Raw genomic sequence first — 13,782 nt, 5'->3', positions numbered from 1 at the left:
TCTGAGAGCTCCCTCATCCTCCATAGACAGCAAGAAACCAAAAAGTTTTAATGCGACACAGGCTCATTGGAAATATGTGCCCAGGACTACATTTTTAAAAACATTGAATTGTCATTGTGCATAATATATCAGCTTAATATGGACTGACCCTCACACCCCCTTCCCTAAACCCAACCAATAATATTTTCAAAAGCAAACTAGAAGAGAAAAGCCATCACAGCTGCATGCTTATACCATGACCCCATGTGCTTTTTTGAGATTTCGTTTAACCTTGATTGTGGAATCATCGTTTGCAGGACTCAAACCCTGTTCCTGCTCTGCTCCGCCAAGTCTGGTGCCAAATGTGGTAAGCTACCAAGCAAACTAGTCACATACTGTAAGTGTAGCTGTCACTTCCAAGCTGTCCATATGGAGAAAAACAGTCAGCAGTACCACCCTGTAGTATTCATTTTACACATAAAATGCAAAAATATATACCTGCAAGCACATATTTCTCAGTTCTCATATAAGTACACCAGGGTACATTTTTTCCAGTGGTCAAAACAAAACAAAACATTGAGACAGAACAACAGCACTACTAAGGACAGCAATAACCATAAACAAGATGAGTTGACATTCATTCATTCATTTTCCTTCGGCTCAGTCTCTTATTTATCAGGGCTTGCCACAGCAGAATGAACCACCAACTATTCCAGCATATGTTTTACACAAAAGATCCCCTTCCAGCCGCAACCCAGTACTGGGTAACACCCATACACTCTCGCATTCCCACACAGACCATACACTACAACCAATTTAGTTCCATCCAATTCACAGTATTGCGCCTGTCTTTGGACAGTGGGGGAAACCGGAGCACAGGGAGGAAACCCATGTGAACCCACAGGGAGAACATACAAACTCCACACAGAAATACCAACTGGCCCAGCCAGGACTCAAACCAGTGACCTTCTTGCTGGGAGGCAACAGCACTATCCACCGAGCACGCTGGTTTTGGTGGATTATAAGGACTGTTTTTTTTGTGTAATGACATGGGTATGACATGTACCCTATTACGGTGGTTCAAAATGCTTTAAAATCACACTAAATAGGGTCTTTCGACATTAAAATTTTGCCACAGGTTTCCTGCAATGGTTGGGTTTAAGGGTATGGCCATTTCAGTGCCATGCACCAACTCTTAAATGGGCAGGTGCTCATTTACGCTATGTAGAGGTGGATGTGACGGTCGTGGAAATCACGCTAAATGGGGGGGGGCGGGTGTGACCCGCGAAGTGAAGGTGGGGATTACCGGAATCAGTGGAGGTGTGGGGCATGGACGTGTTGGAGGAGGAGGGAGGGGGTACAGGCTGAGAGGGGCACGTCAGCTAATAAAGGCAAAGGGGCAGTGGCTCTACCCACCGGGCCACCCCCCTGTGCACCGCCCTGGGCCATTTAATAAGCGTTTTTTTTTTTACTGTATAAAACTGATTACACCTACAGAGTCCCTGTAAACCAACAATACTAACAGTCCGTCACCATTGTAAAAGTATCAGTTTGCCACTATGATCTTTAAACGAAAAATATACACAACCTTAATATTTGATCCAATATTTAATTTAATATCATTCACTCACCATCAAATGACTTTTATCTTCAGCAAAAGGATATGTTTAGCATAATGTTCACACTGTTCTTTTTCAAGCCACTTGTCTGCAAGATTTGAAAAGTACAGAGAACAACATAATAACTTCAAAACTAGGTCAATTTAAGTTGTGCAGTAAATTCAAAGACTTCTGAAAGCCAGATTTGTTAAAAAGCATAATGAGGCTGAAATCATCAGGTCAAGCTTAGTGCGATGCATCTTCATGCTCTCTGAAAATAAACACATTTAGCTGTTGGAGAACAGCTGCGAGCCTGAAATGTGTAAAAGAGGTCAAAAAGTTGAATTCTACCTTCATGTATTGTTATGCAAGTCCAATTTCCTTGCCAGCGGAAACCCCGACGATTATTCACCCAATACCCTGATGCATATCTCACTTCTGCGAAAGTTCAATCAACTGGACGCTATTTGGCCAAATCATTCAGATATGATGAAATCTTGACAAATTGGCTGATGTTTTTTTGAAACCGAGTAGCTACATGGCTAATTGCTTTGGATTGCTTTTTAATCATTATCTGAGCAAGTCAAGGTGATGATTGCAGCCAGAGAGCTCCAACGTGTTTTCAATCACCTTTTCATGCTGGTTTAATCGTGTATGCGATCTGCAGCGCTCTAATACTACGGGGAAGCCTTGAGGTTTGGCTTTGGTGGCATTGCAGTTAGGCTGGCTTAACGCAGGTTTTCCACAGATGATGATGTGTGACAACATAAAGGTGAGATATAAAGTACAAGAGAAGCTTAAGGCTAAAACTTAAGACGTGTTTAGTCTTCTTGTCATCGAAAATGTTTTACTGCTTAAAATCCCTGTAGCTAACCTCTAAATCTTCTTGCTAGCTTGGACAGCTTATGGTTTTCTCCATGACCATGGATTTATAAGGTTCTGTTTGAATTCTGAGCTATTTTAAGACACAGATTTTTTATGTTTTTATTTTTCACAGAATTTCTGCATTTCATATTGTATTTATCTAAATAAAAAATCCAAAACATAAAAATAAAAATACATCACATCATATAAAAAAAGTCACAGAACTGAACGTTTTGAGAAAAATGTCAGGTAGAATCTAATACCTAAAACACACGTGCCTCACATGAGTGGGCTTGACAAACCACTTGTAGAAACACTCTTCTCTCTATATGCACCTTACACTTTACATAAACTCCATCTTCCAAGGACTCAGTAAGGATTACTTGTGAATTTACCACACAATCATGCTGCACTACTTGTTTTCTTCAACCTTAAAATTCCTGTTTTTGCACAATATCCTGCACATTAAAGTTCTGTCTTATGTAAAAGTACTTGTATAGTCTGTCTTAGGATGTGTGTATAGTTTAAGTATTCATAGTATATGTAAAGTCAGTAGTTGGTATAGTTAGACTACTGCTCCTGTATTTTAGTTATGTATATGTTTAAAATGGCTCCTACATCCAGTGTTGTGTTCATATTTATGATTATGTTTAATATGTAGCACCGAGGTCCTGCGAGACCCGACATTTTATTCCACTGTATGTCCACACATGTAAAAGAATGGCAATAAAGCTAAACTTGATAAAGCTCAACTAATTATTACAAGGTGAAACTTGTATTGAGGGTGACTCGGTGGCTCAGTGGTTAGCACTTTTGCATCACAGCAAGAAGGTTGCTGGTTCAAGACCCGGCGGGCTCCGGTTTTTGAATTACAGGACTAAGCCGAAGGAAAATGAATGAATGAATGAATGAATGAATGAAACTTGAATTATGTTTAAAATCTTGGTAATTTATGTTGTGGGTCAAACTAAGCCACACTGAATTGCATGTAAATCACACAAAATTAGATAAAGACAACAGTAATCCTTTGAAATAAATAGTCTATTACTAATTTTAAAACATCCTTAATTGAATATGCCTGGGTTTAAATATAAAAGTACATGACTATAGGGTTCTCGTACATTATAGACTGGATTTGCACTTACAGTAAGCCAATTGGTTTGGTCTGGTGATACTCAGATGTAAACAACAACACTAATAGCAAGGGTAATGTACAACTTGAAACATTGTTCTGTCTATTTATGCTGTATAAACCACGTGGAATCTGCTAAATCACAAGGACTTAGTAAGAAGGAAAGTGTGGAATGTTTTGACAAACTGTATTTAATAGGTGGGTAAAAGACACATATGGGGAGTATTAATCAAGATATTAGCCTAACATTTCACTTACTTTTTCAGAAATGATAGGAACAAACATAAATATTGTCAAGATTCTTGCCCTGAAAATCCTGCTTCAGTTTGTCCAAACACCTTTTGTTTTTCAGACAGCAGTTTTTCTCTTCTGTTTGATTTGTAAAAAGCTTTTTAACAAATCTTTAAATGAACACGATTCCAAACACTGTGTCAAAGTTCATTGTGATCCAAATTTCTGCAAGTGTATTGAACAGAAAGGATGTTTGATCAACTAAATGGCACAGAAACATCACAGCTTTCCTCAGATCATTTTCTAACACATCAATGTTTATGCTGTTTATTTCCCCTCTAAAACAGTGTCATTTGCTGAAGTGCTGGTCATTAGGAACTGGTTTGTATTAGTAAAAGAGACTTTACAAATCACTAACAGGACAAAACGTGAAATTAAGAACTTAAAAAAACATCTTTATTTACATTCATAGACAAATGTATCAATTGGTTTTTAAGGTTGCAAATCATGACACAATATTTTGTTTCCAAAATGATGCTTCTTGTATATCGACTTATTATCTTCTGGGAAATGTCTGTGTCATTTTCAATTAAAAAAAACTTTCTGGTTGAATGAAAATAACTTTAAGTCATAATTTGCAAGGATTGTTATGAATAATTTTGGGTTTGACTGACTTTACGGTAGGATATTTACAAAACATCTTCTTGGAGCATGATCTTTACATGATATTCCAATTATTTTTGGGATAAAAGAAAATATTCCCAATTTTGACCCATATGTACACTCACCGGCCACTTTATTAGCTACACCTGTCCAACTGCTTGTTAACGCAAATTTCTAATCAGCCAATCACATGGCAGCAACTCAATGCATTTAGGGATGTAGACATGGACCACACCGGGTGCCACTCCTGTCAGCAAAGAACAGGAAACTAAGGCTACAATTCGCACAGGCTCACCAAAACTGGACAATAGAAAATTGGAATAACATTGCATGGTCTGATGAGTCTCGATTTCTGCTGCGACATTTGGATGGTAGGGTCAGAATATGGCTTTAATGCCATCCTGGATCCATCCTGCCTTGTATCAACGGTTCAGGCTGGTGGTGTTGGTGTAATGGTGTGGGGATATGTTCTTGATCCAATCATAATATCTTAATCCAATCAATTTCAATCCAATACAGCACCTTTGGGATGTGGTGGAACGAGAGATTCGCATCATAGATGTGCAGCCGACAAATCTGCAGCAACTGCGTGATGCTATCATGTCAAAATGGACCAAAATCTCTGAGGAATACTTCCAGTACCTTGTTGAATCTATGCCACGAAGGATTAAGGCAGTTCTGAAGGCAAAGGGGGTCCAACCCGGTACTAATAAGGTGTACCTAATAAAGTGGCCAGTGAGAGTATTTTTAGCTGTTGTCAAAAAAATACCCACGTAACTTAAGACTATATCTGCAATATGTCCAGAGTCACATATATTTTACATGAAAATATACTGCAAGAAAATATAACAGAAATAAGTTCACTTCAACGCTCATTGTGTTTATTGGACCAGGTCTTTACATGCATATGGATGAAATGAATGTGAACTCTAGCCTGGACATTTTTGCCAAAAGCTGGACATTTATTAAGGGGAGCGACTCCAAAAGGTCACAAGAAAATGCCCATCAGGGTTGACAATTTTCAAGTCTTCGCATAAACACAGCGCTCAGCTCCCATGACAATATCAACTCGCTGAAATTTAATTACAACCTCGGGCTCGTCTTCTTAATAACTCGTTTTGATTATCCTGTTTATTTTAGCCTCTGGTGCTGTTTTATCAACCAGTAGGCACTTGACTGCGAATGGTAATTATCATGCGAAAGCCAACAATCAACATGTTACTGCTACGATTCCATCAGGTCCTCTTAAACAAATTAAGGCCAGAGTGTTTAAACTACTTGTCCACTGTTGCCATTTGGAGTTCTGGCTGCATTTAAGGTCTGCGTAAATCCTATCTTATCACTGTTTTTCTTAGGAGATTTGAGTGCGTTTCTACGAAATCAGAACCACTCGTAAACACGCTTCCCTTCGAGCTTTGTTTCCTTTGGAGTGACCACTGGAGTTGGCAACGTGGACCAGATTTGCAATCTCAAAAACCGAGCCAGCGAGAAATGTGTTTAAGGTTTCAGGAATGACCTTCTAAATATACCAAGAGAGAAAACATAAACAGTTCTGACGAAAAAGCAATCAATCTTATCTGGAGGAGTGCACTATCAGCAATTTAAACGTGATGTTGCACACACTATACATGCGCTTTAATATATCATTCAGCAAATCATTAATTTTATGTGGAAAAGCTACACTTACATGTGCACTGTAAACCCTAATGCTGTAACTAATTAATTGAACTGAGTTGTATTAACTTAAATCATTAAAATTCGTTAATCTTAATTAACCTAGATGAGTATTTAGAACTTTTTCTTATTTTTGAGTTTGTAAAAATTAAATCTTTCAAGTAAGGTGAACGATTTTGCTGTGTTTAATTTATACAAAATGTCTCTTTAAAGTTTCATTAACTCAAAACCTTTCAGCCCAGTGATTTTGCGTGTGACGTCATCCAGGGTCACGTACGTTCTCGTGCTTCATTCGTTTTTTCAAGATGGCGGATCGGCTTCGCTTCGCACTACAGTAAGTAAACTATTTACAAATCCAAGAAATATTAAATTTATGTTTTAATCAATATAATCACAGTAACAGTTCAATGTAATGTAGAGTTTGTCTGAATGCGTTTACATGTCGTGCATTACAGAAAACGTGTTTAGCCCCACTTGTTGCTAACTAACGTTAACATTACTGTTTAAAAAAAAATTTGAATCAGTGCAACGTTAGCGTTAGTTGTAATGTGTTAACTAAGAATTTTAACAGTGTTAAAAGGACAAAAACATTTGAAATCGGCAGATTCAATTTTAACATATTTTTAAATCTTGGCGCGAGCATGCGTTTAGGTTGTCATGGTGACGCGCGCTCACACAACCGCACGTCATGGCACTGCGCTGAACTCTGTCCGGACTGTGAATGTGGTATTATCTTCGCGATCTGTAGGCACTACGGAAACGAAAGGCGCATAATCATAACTCAAATAATCTCCGCCTAAATACAGAACGGTATTTTCTGATGACGGGCAAAAACTTAGCCTCAAAACGTAGCTGTCTGTCACACACAGCTTGTTGCATGCTGATCCATACACGAGAGCCTAACGGAGAACATTTAAGCTGTGCTCCTCACCTGAGCAGGTGCAGAGCTTCATCTCACACTAGCACATTGAGGTAAAGTTGGTTTTATATTCATACATTCGTCCAGTAACAACTTGTGACTCTCTCCATATGTCGTTTACCATGGTACTTTGTGTATTCGGTCTGAAATCACATGCAAGTATGACATGAAAACAACATTAACGTTACACTTAATGCACAATTTTTTTGGACTGAACAATGTTGTACTTTGAAAGTCATTGGCTGCTAATATGATTTTACTGTTTAGAATATGCAAAAACTACTTTTCTGAAATTATATTATTAAGGAGAAAGTCTGAATGTGTAAATATAAAACTAACTTTACCTCAATCACCAGTACTGATCAACACTGATTATTTCCCTGCGCTCGAGAAGACATCTCTGCATATCAATGATTACCTGATCAATGCGATCAGTTAAATGATTTTAAATGTCATTTAATCAAACATATGTTAAAGGTATGGTAAACGTTTTTTTTTCCAATCTATTTTTTAAATATTTACTCTGGAGAGAATATATATAGCCTAAAAACAAAGTATGCCTATCTATAACACAGTAATACAAAGTAATTAAAATTAATAAATAAAATAATAACAAAACAAATATTCTAATCATCCAGACGTGGTAAACAAGAAATAGTTTTTCTGATGTGCAAATTTTGCAGCTTAAAATTATATTTATATCTTAAATATATATTTTTTAGGCTATATATTTTTACATCATTAGACAATAAGGTAAGTTTTGTTATTTCTAGCTTTTAAAAACAGGCCTCAAATTTATTTGTCGTCCTATTCAGTTTTCAAAATTTCAATACTGTTTAAGTTAAATCCGTGTTCATCGAATCAAAGCAACTAACATGATGATCAGCTCTATTGCTAACCGTTTTGGGGGTTGAAGTTAGACATCATGCAATTGTACTACTTCCACTCTCAGCTGAATGACACTGTGACTTTGTATACATACAGAATTGAAGGTCCGTTGTTGCTGACTACAGAAAGATTCTTATATGGAGGCATGTAAAAGGTGGGTAAAATATTCATTTTGTACTACTATGCCTGGCATATCCAGTTAAAATAAATATTACAGTGTATTTTGCAATGATACTTTTGCAGCAAGGAAAGTGAAACTTCAACTAGACCTTGAGTTCAGTTTACAATATGAAGATCCTGATATCAACATCTGATCTTATCAACACCTGATTTTCATCTGAGGTAAAAAAAAAATAAATAAGCAAATGAAACATAATGATAATATTAATATATTTTTTCTAGCATTATATATTTTGTAGTGTGGGTTTGTTTTATGAAATTTTCTCTTGTTTTTTTTTTTTGCTGCAGAGTACCAACATGTTACAAATGAGAATTTTCCCCACAAATTCTTTGGACAACTGCACCACCACCTATTTCATTTGATGACAATTTTAAGGCAAACAGCATCCAAAACTGACAAGACAGCAGATACCCTGGCTAATGTTTTGAAGGTTTATGATGAGCAGGTATGTTTAGGGTCATGTATTAAAGTATTAATTAAAATATAAATATATATATTATTTAGATTTTTTTTTTCTTAATTTTTGTCTTTGCAGGAACTGCATGATGTCAGTTCATGATGGACTACTGTTATCAGAGGTCTTTTGGTCTTGCTGCGTGAGCGTGACTGGGGATTCTTTAGGACCACCCTGGTAAGACTTCATTCATTCTTTTCACAATTAGGGATGTTCTATTGAAAAAATGAAAGTTGAGGAGCAACTTTTACTTAACATATTTGTAATCATGACTTGTTGATGAATCATGTAAAATTGGCTCAGTCATATTGATATTGTCCTAACATTAATATCCTTGAATTATATTTTAGATTAATAATCCTGAAGCGCTGACTGAAGATGCTTTATTGGCCCTGCAGTCACTGAGGGTCTCTGCTGTCCTGAAGAATGAATTGGACACCACCCACAGCACACTTCCAGACCTTTTTTGTCTTGTTTGGATTAATGTATGCTCTTCACATAGTATATAGTAAAGGACTTTGAACTTGTACATGGCATGGATGATAGAAAATAGAAAGTCGATTAGCATAGAATCCTTAAAGAATGAGTTGATGTAGAGCCTTTTTTTTGTACTCAATAAAGACTGTCACTGGGGTAGTAACTTCAAAACATGTATGTACCTTTAATTGGTAATGGTGCATTTTATTATATATATATATATATATATATATATATATATATATATATATATATATATATATATATATATATATATATATATATATATATATATATATATAGGGATAGGTTGTCTAAAACGTAAAATTCTGTCATTTACTTACTCTTCACTTGTTCCAAACCTGTTGAATTTCTTGCTTCTGTTGAACACAAAAGTTATTTTGAGGCATTGACTTTCTAATAGGAAAACAAATACTGTGGAAATCAGTGGTTCCAGGTTTCAGCTTTTTTGTCAAAAATAACCTTTTAAGTGTTCAACAGAAGAAAGAAACTCAAACAGGTTTGGAATAAGTTAGAGTAAATGACAGAATCATACTTCAACCAAGACTGAATATTTATATTTATATATATATATATATATAAACCATTTGATAGTTACTGTGCCAATGACTTTTTTTTTTTCTAAACAAGAGTCACTTCACAGAATGTGCACTTATTCTTTATTAACGAATGCTTTAAGACTGTAAGTTTAGTAGTTCTTATTAATCTTATTATTATTTAATTTTGTCAAACTTATAGTGTTTTTTTTTCTTGAAGCTCTTGTTTGATATATTTGCATTTTGGGAAATTCTTATTAATTTCAGAATAGTGTTTATTTTAAATCTCCTAATGTCTAATTGTTTTTATTGTTTCATGACATTTGTAATTGCACAGGAGGCACATTTGTACTGTTGGACATTTTTTCTTTAAAAATAAATGTCTAAAATGGTATTGTCTGTGTGTTTAAAATTACATATGTATTTTGATAGATTTATGGGGTTTAAAGATTAAAATTATGGCTAATTTCATTTGTGAAACTGAGATGGAGAAGTTAATTTAATAAAAATGCTATCAAAATGTATGAGCTGGGTGACTTGAGTATTTAAAGTTGAAGGAAATTAAAACAATTAGGTTAATTACTATTAAAATGTATGAGCTAGGTGACTTGAAGATTTAAAGTTTGGAGAAATTAAAACAATTAAGTTAATTGCTATTAAAATGTATGAGCTGAGTAACTTGGGTATTTTAAGTTAGGAGAAGTGTCTTGCATGAGTACAACAAACTCAAAACTTGATTCTGTTTACTTAAAATAGAAAATTTCATAACTTAAAAAATTTGACGTAACTGATTACCTCAAATTTTTTGAGTTTTGTCAACTTATTCGGGATTACAGTGTGTTGTGTCGATCTGAAAACAATGAGCGTGTCACGGTAATCAACATGTGAGATAAAAATGTCCGGGAATGCCAGGACATGTTCAATATCTCTCAACCTTATGTTCAGCTACAATTAAATTGTGCAACTCTGCATTTCAAATTTGTGTGCTGAGATTTATGTGCAAAAGTGATTATGCACAATTACAATTATACTAAGCTGGCTTTCCTTGATGTTTAGAACGTAATATGGTGATTGTAGTTGAATACGATTATGAATAAATCACCTAAAATCATCTCAGATGGATTTGAAGATATATAAATGCTTTCAGGCACTCAAACTTTATCTTTCCAGATAAAAGAGGTCACTGCATTATAAAAAACTGAATCTGAACATATCCTGATCTAAAAGCATCATTTATTCAGACTGCAAACAGGCTATGTATATTATTTCATAATAATGAAAACCCTTAATCTGTATGTACAGCAAAAATATTCAGAAATTAGCAGTTTTCCACATTTTGAGATTTATATATATATATATTTTATGCTTTTGAATTGCATTTTGATCTTTCTTCAAACAACTTTTAATCTTGAAAAGTTAAAAGTGACTTTCATTAACATTTTCAATAGTTTCAAGAGTTCACACTTAGCTCATGATTGATTATAAAGCTTGTTTGGCATGCTGTCCAGAAGAGAGCCCTGAGCTCATAAGATCCTCGAGCCCGGGGTTCCCTCCCATTTGCAAGGCGAGAGGGGAGTTTGAGCTCAGGTAGATCTCGAGAACTCCCCTGCTGTAGTAGCTAATGAACAGATAGTGATTGCTCTTAAGAGATAACTACTTACTGGGAGCATCTCTATGGTGCCGATTTGGATTAGTCAACTAACTTAAGTTAATTGTTTTTGGACGGTGGGAGGAAACCGGGGAACCTAGGGGAAACCCACGTGAGCCCGGGGAGAACATGTAAACTCTGCACAGAAACGTTGGCTGGCTTGGTAGGGACTAGAACCAGTGGCATGGCAACAGTGTTAACCAATGGGCCACTGTGCCACACATCTAGGAAAGGAGGAGGTGTAGAGGTGGAAGGGGGGATTCTTCAAAATGAAGATGGCTGTTATATGGAACTTAGGGTATTTACAGTGGCATAGGAATCGTCTGATTGGTGAATAATAAATTGAATAATGCGGGACCGGCTGCAAGCAATCATAAGCATGTGATCTCTCAAAATTAGTTTTTAAATAAACTTCACTTAAAGTGATATACTGTATTTTGTGATTCATGTTTTTATGTTTATCCATTTATTTATGCTTTTGAATTGCATTAAGGGACCTTAAACTTTCTTCCAACTTGAACTTTCATCAAAATTTTAATAGTTTAAACTTTAAAGTGATTTCAAGAGTTCACACTTAGATATTCTTGGCGTTAATAGCAGGTTTGGCATGCCCCGGGAGAGAACCCTGAGCTCGGAGATAATTGAGCCAAAGGTTCCTGCCTGGTCAATAAGCATATAAAGGGGGGTCTGAGATCAGGTAGGTCTTGAGAGCTCCTCTTCAAGAGTTCACACTTAGCTGATAATCAATAAAGCGTATTTGGGATGCTGTCCCGGTAGAGAGCCCTGAGCTCGTAATATCCTCGTGCCCAGGGCTCCCTCCCATTAGAAGGGCAAGAGGGGAGTTCGAGCTCAGGTAGGTCTGGAGAACTCCCCTGCTTGTCGCCGTGTGAGAAGTGTAACTAAGGTTGTGTTAGGTGATAATTTTGTTTAGTCAATTGGGTGTGGTTTATGTTTTTGGATGGTGGGAGGAAACCGGGGAACCCGAGGGAAACCCACGCAAACACGGGGAGAACATGTAAACTCCACACAGAAACACCAAGCAGCCCGATAGGAGGTTAGACCAGCGGTGTTCTTGCTGTGAGGCAACAGTGCTGGCCACTGGGCCACCGTGTCGCCCTATCGGAAAAGGGGGAGGAAGTAGGGGTGGAAGAAGGGGAAGCTTCAAGACGAAGATAACTGGAGTGAAAAACTCTGGTTATTTATAATGCTTCCGTAATCATCAAATGGGGCAGATTACTGAGCTAATGAGGAGCCAGCCGTGTTGATCATAAGCACGTGATCCTCTCGAAATTAGTTTATAAATAAACCACACTTAGAAAAGGGAGGAAAAGGAGGAGATGGGGTGGAAGGGGGGATTCTTCCAAAACAAAGATAAGGCAGTCTATTTATTGTAAGCTTGGATTAATCTGATTAGATTATTACTGATTATGGATGAGAATGCAGCCGTGCTCAATCATATGACGTGCTCCTCTCGAAATTAGTTTATAAAACTTCACATATTGTCTGGGTTGGTGTTTTATATTACATTACAAAACCTGTGTAATAAACTGCCAGTACAGTTCTGTTATTTTGCAGACTTATTTCTCCATATATTATTTCTTATACGTTATATCTCAAGCTACTAAAATGTCAACCAAAATATCACTTTGTTGAACTGTAGAGTTGACTTGCGGTATGTCTCATGGAGACTAGGCTCAGGTGGAAGTCACTCCATCAACATTTGTGTATTTTTTCTATTAATCTCACTTATCGTTGTTTTACATTTGTAAAGTAAGCATGAAATGAAATCGCTGAAAAGTTGCCTGAAACAGGAGCAGCTAATGCTATCACTCCACCGAAGGAGGATGAGCTAACACCTGCTTCTTTGAAGGAGATCATTTCAACCACCATTTGCATGGAAGTGTCAATATTACGAACTAAATTTCTTATTCGAGCTTCGTTCTTCCATGTCCACGATGCAATCAACCCTTTCACTTCAAGCTCAGAAGATTGTGGACATTTAAACCGCACTTGATGAATCGCACGGCCACTTGACAGAGATCAAGACACTGTGCAACACTAAACACTATTAAAAAAAAGAAAACGGCTCCCTTAAACTTAAAGTGGATGATTTAGAGAACCACTCGCGGAGGCAAAATCCTAGGATCATTGAAATACATCATTAGGATCATTGTAGCAATGGTCTCAAATTCAATTCCTGGATGGCTGCAGCTCTGCACAGTTTAGCTTTAAAAACGATCAAATAAGCTATAAATAGTCTTGCGGGAAAAATGATGTAATTAAAAAGAAAGATGTGACCGACAGTCAACATATGATTTACAAAAAAATGGCATGTTTACAGTCTACGGTTTTCATTATGCAACCAGCAGTATCATGCAAAACATATTCATTTCAAATGAAACAAAAGGGTGCGGTATTTGCATAAACTCAGCAGGACAACAGAGCTGTAAAACACTTGCATAAACAGTGAGATTAATATTTATGCTGTGAAAAGTATAATTTTACACAGATGAATGT

The 13,782-nt window shown here is 36.5% G+C and overlaps 1 long non-coding RNA gene across 1 annotated transcript; it reads left to right on the top strand.

Moving 5' to 3' along the window:
* Positions 1-7,873: 7,873 nt before the first annotated feature.
* LOC130230216 (uncharacterized) lies at positions 7,874-9,248 on the top strand. Its single transcript, XR_008837932.1, has 5 exons — positions 7,874-8,102; positions 8,192-8,290; positions 8,417-8,574; positions 8,665-8,760; positions 8,934-9,248. It is a non-coding gene; the product is annotated as an uncharacterized LOC130230216 (long non-coding RNA).
* Positions 9,249-13,782: the final 4,534 nt, after the last annotated feature.

This window comes from Danio aesculapii, chromosome 6 (assembly GCF_903798145.1).
Source record: "Danio aesculapii chromosome 6, fDanAes4.1, whole genome shotgun sequence".
Taxonomy (NCBI): domain Eukaryota; kingdom Metazoa; phylum Chordata; class Actinopteri; order Cypriniformes; family Danionidae; genus Danio; species Danio aesculapii.
The sequence above is the reverse complement of the archived record's forward strand: the minus strand, read 5'-3'. Positions and strand labels throughout refer to the sequence as shown.